General features: G+C 37.7%; 1 non-coding gene across 1 annotated transcript; it reads left to right on the top strand.

Annotated features, from left to right (window-relative positions):
- The first annotated feature begins 4,579 nt into the window (after positions 1-4,579).
- Positions 4,580-4,717, top strand: LOC115935056 (U4 spliceosomal RNA). Its single transcript, XR_004070773.1, has one exon. It is a non-coding gene; the product is annotated as a U4 spliceosomal RNA (small nuclear RNA).
- Positions 4,718-5,076: the final 359 nt, after the last annotated feature.

Genomic DNA, 5,076 nt, shown 5'->3' with positions numbered 1-5,076 from the left:
AGGAAATCACTGAAGGCTTGTAAGTGAAGGAGTGACATGATCTGACTTACACAACCTGAGGAGCACCCTCGATCCTTGCTAGTGTGGACTGGGAGAACAAGAGAGAAGTTAAAGCCACTGGGCCAATGGAAAAGTGAAGCAGTTTAGATTTTTACTGTGAAGTTTTAACAGTCAGCTTTAAGTATAATGAACTTCCTTTATGTTAAAATCTCTAGCTAAATGTAAATACCATATCTCTTTCCCAACACTAATGTATTTAGCTGCCATTCTTAGCCTGAACCACTACTCTCTGTGCTTCCTTCTATCATGCTGGTCACTAATACTGGACAAGATACACCCACTGCTCTCATGGAAGCTGCGAATGGAGACTGTGGGAAGTGTTTTCAGGGAGGACAAGCCCAACTCATGTCATCAGGCAGACAGGAATCAAATATTGGCTTTAGCAGCTTTAGCTTTGTGGCCTTGGGAAATTCCTTAAACTCTCAGAGACTTGGTTTTCTCACCTTCAAAATGGAAACCAAAATATCTAGCAGGGTTGTAAGAATTGAAGATCATGTACACAGGGCTTCTAGCACAGAGTAAGCCCTCGAGCAGTATACACATTTTATTATTAAAGACAAAATGTACATAAAAGACAACATTAAGACAAATTTCCTATTTTCTAGTTGCTCTTTTGAAGAAAAAAAGACATTGGCAGGAGCTCACAGTAGAGGAATGGGGCCTGAAACTCTCCTGTCACTCTGATTCCAGGTCATTAGTGCTTGTGAGTAGCTAAGCAGCTGAGCTGCTCCAGAAAACCTATGCAAAACAATCTTGGTTTTAACTATGTAATCAACATGACAGGGCCATGGCTGAAATAAATATGAATGCTATGGCCAGGTGGCCTTGGGGATTGTGGAGTGCAATTAACCTGCCCACTCCCATTCCCAGAACTCTTCTCGGAGAGGTAATTTCCTTGTCACTGGTTGAGTTTGGTTCTGGCTATTAATTCCAAGCAGCATTTGTGCTTCCTCAGTGTGGTCCTGATCAGTACCACTTCCAGAGATCAGAGGAAACTAAATGAAGACTGTCTGAAGCATCAATTCCCCTTCCAAACCTTTCAGAAATTTCAAAAGATGTTAGTGAGCAGGGTAGTGTAGGAGAAGAGTTGGCACTTTTCTCCTATTTTCATAGGAATATAATGATCAGACCCACCCATTTCTGAATGTAATGAGGATGCAATCCTCAGTCTAAGCAGAAAAACCTAGGTAGAGGGCAAATGGGGAATTTTATCCCTAGCAGTGCCGTGTGACATCTTTGGGTAGAAGGTATGGAACCAGAGAAGGAAAGACTTCTACCTAACTGGGTTCCAATTCACGTTCATTTGGTACTGTTTCTTCTTTCTATTCCTAAAGTCAGGAAAATCAGAAAAATACTTCCCTCCATAGCTGCAGCTGGCATTTTTGCAGTGATCATTAGTAGAACATGTTGGCAGTGGAAAACAGCTTTAGCATTTGCAGAACTGGCTGTCATTTGTGCCAAAAGCAAGTAGGAATAGAAATAGTAACACCAATATTGTTATTACCATACCAGAAGTCAGCTAGCTATCCTGTGCCTATAGCTTTCGTAAGTCATGCCTAATACCCTTATCTCACCTGACCTTCATCTCACATTGTGTATGTGAAATGGGAGAGCAGCAGAAAGTGGGTTGAGAGGAAAAAAAAAAAAACTTGTCATTGAGTTTGAATAGCCAGCTTGACTTTGCAGCCCATGACTATCTATTTGCAAAGGGTTTACCTCTTTTAATTGCAATAAAAACTTTAAAATAAACCCATTTTAGTGGAAGATTAATTAGTAGAAAATTTCCAGAAAGCAGTTTAGATAATTTGACCATATTTACCAATAGCCTTTTCAAAAATTTGTATTTCATCCAGAACGCCATTTTTAAGACTATACACTAAAGAAATAGTTTTAAATGCACACAAGGATTTTTAAGTACAAAAATGTATATGACAGATATTTATAATAAAAAAGAAATAATTGAATAAACATCCATAAAGTGTAAAATAGTCATTAATTTGTATTGAATATATTCAGTTCTTAAAGGGGTTTTATAGAACTTTAAATGACATGAGAAAAACACTTATTGTTTTCTCTTTTTCTCAATACAAGGAAGAGTTCCACTCAAGTTATCTCAAGTAAGGGGAATTTTTTCATAAGGATACACATGAAGTGAAACTAGCAAGGATTTAAAAAGCCATCAGGAATTGGGAGAGAAGCTGCTAACCTGTCCACTCTGCATCTCTTTTTCTTCCAAAGGCATCCCATTAATTCTCTTTCTGCCAATAGGAAGGCTAACACACATGCACACATGTTTCCAGATATGGCTGTTTATCATTGCCTTTCAGCTTGGGTTAAGTAAAGAGTAGTTTCCCTCCGAAAGGCCTGTGGGGAGCTAGGAACATTGACAGTGATGTTAAATAAAGCAGGAATCAAAACTACATTTATGGTATCACCATTCACTGACTCACTCAACACGTATGCATTGAACACTCACCATAAGGTGGCAACGTTGGCATGCATAGTCCTTGCTCTCACAGCTCTTCTAGCTTAGAGAATAAAGGAAATTCAAATCCATGTTCGTGGTGCTACAGTACACATGTGTGCATGATAGGAGAGCATCCTGAAAGAGATCCCAACTCAAACTTGGAGAAATATCAGAAAAGCATGTCCAGTTAATTTTTCTCCAGAAAGTAGTTTAGTGTGGCTATTTGAAGTTGTGTGTTTTTAAGGGGTTATAACTTAATGTGTTGGGGGTATGAAGAATTTTGTAAGCCAGAGTAAAAACTGTTAATCTTCTGAGTGGCAATGGAACTATGATAAGTTTGGGCAGGGGAGAGAGGTGATTAAATTTGCAAGTTACAAAAATCCATAAATTCACTGTAGATAATGTACTGGCTGATGGGCAGCCTGGAGTCAGAGGGCCCAGTGGGAGACTTTATTAATAATAGCACCAAAGTTGAAGGAGCCCATACTAGAGCTAGTACAAGTGGAGGGGGAGCAAACTACATGAGCTTGAAAGATGTATAGCATCAACTGAACTTGGAGAATGATAATTTGTGTGGGATGAGTGAGGGAAAGGAGTCAAGGATAAAGCCCAGTTTTATAGCTTAGTGTAATTAACTGAGATTGAAAACAAAGAAGTAAGTGAGGGAAAGATAATGAGTTCAATATTAAATACATTGAGTTTGTAGTGAGAATGAGACATCTAGGGGTGATGCCCAGGAGGAAATTCGATCTATGCATCTGAAATGCAGAAAGGGGTCAGAGCTGCTGGAAACAGTTTGATATGTCATATGCATATGGGCCATACTTCAAATAATGAATATGCATAAGAGAGTCTGAGAATTAAATTATAATTTTTAATTATAATCTTTATAATTAAAAAATAAGAAAAAAAAGGAGCCGAGCTCAAGGCACAAACATACCTGAAGGACACAAAAAGAAAGAAAGAGAAACTCATGCAGGAAGGAGATGGAAATAGCCTTCAAAGAGGGAGGGAAATAATCCAGTGTACAGCATTGTCACCGAATTCAAGAAGAGAGAGCATCAGGAAACAAGAATGACTCGGTGATAAGAAATCAATTTATAAAATATATATTAAGTCAAAGGAGAAAAATGATATAATCATATCAACAGATGAGAAAAAGTCACTGGTAGAATCTAATGAATATTTTAATGGCAAGTGCTCCTTTAATATAATCATACATATGTATATATGCATGTGTATTTATATATGTGTATATATGCAGGTGTTGTGTGTTTTGGGAGTCTCCAAGACCACTCTAGTTTTGATAGTTTACTAGGAGAACTCGGCATATAGTTGTATATTCAGGACTCGGCATATAGTTGTATATTCTCACAGCTATGATTTATTACGGTGAAAGGATATAAAATGAAACTAGCAAAGGAAAAAAGGGCACGGGGTGAAATCCAGGGTCCTCTCCCAGTGGAGTCAGACAGGATGAGCTTAATTCCTCCAGCAATGAGTTATAACAACACAAGTGAAATGTCTACCAGGGATGTTCATTAGAAGCTCAGGGCCCCAGTTTTTTACTGGGAGCTGGTCACACGGACACTGTCTGCCTAGCATTTTCTAAAACCTCAGAAGGAAAGATGTTCAGCATAAACCATATTGTTTGCACAGTTTAGGCATATAAGGTATTCTTAACAGGAAACGGTAGGAATCCTACCATGATCCAGATGCCACCCAAGGGCCAACCTTGCAAGCAAGTCTTTCTACAGAGGGCAGTCTCAGGTTTGCCATGTTAACCCTTCTCTCTCTCTCTCTCTGTGTGTGTGTATGTATGTGTCTCTGTGTGTGTGTGTTTGTGTGTGTGAGAGAGAGTATGATGGTTGCATACACATTAGAAAATTAGGAGAGATGCCTGCTCTTTCCATTATTACTGAATATTGTTCTGAAAGTATTAATATAATTAAATAAGAAGGAAGAAATCAGACAGAATAAATATTGTAAAGTAGGTAATGTTACTTAAGAATAATACAATTTTATATTTGAAAATTATAGAAAATCAGTTCTAGCTTTGCACAGTGCTAGTATCACAGCCACTGAGGTCTGAGATGCAATTATTGCTCATTGAAAACTTTTCCCAAAACCCCTGTCATGATGACTTGCAATATAGTTGACATTGGTAATTTTTGACAGTCTCTAAGGAGACCGATTTTTAAAAAAAGAAGAAAATCAGTTCTAGAAAGTATCAAGATAATAAAATGATTTGGAAATTTTAAAAATATACCAGAAAAATTAGAATATGTAATAAAAATCAGAAAAGATAAATGATCTAAGAATGTACTTTGAGGAAAGTGCAGGAAGTCAATTCAGTGTGTGTGAATAGGTCCAGACCATACCAGGAAGAAGTGAGAAACCAGTATGACTATAGCTGAGAGTAAGGTAATAGAGAATGAATAATGAGGCTGGAGAGTGAAAATCGGGGCATAACATGCAGGGCTTTGTGAGCCATGATTGGGATTTTTAAAATTCCATTATTAAAGCAATAGAAAATTTCTGAAGAGTTT

Source organism: Gorilla gorilla, chromosome 5 (genome assembly GCF_029281585.2).
Source record: "Gorilla gorilla gorilla isolate KB3781 chromosome 5, NHGRI_mGorGor1-v2.1_pri, whole genome shotgun sequence".
NCBI lineage: Eukaryota > Metazoa > Chordata > Mammalia > Primates > Hominidae > Gorilla > Gorilla gorilla.
This window is presented reverse-complemented; position numbering and strand designations above follow the sequence as displayed.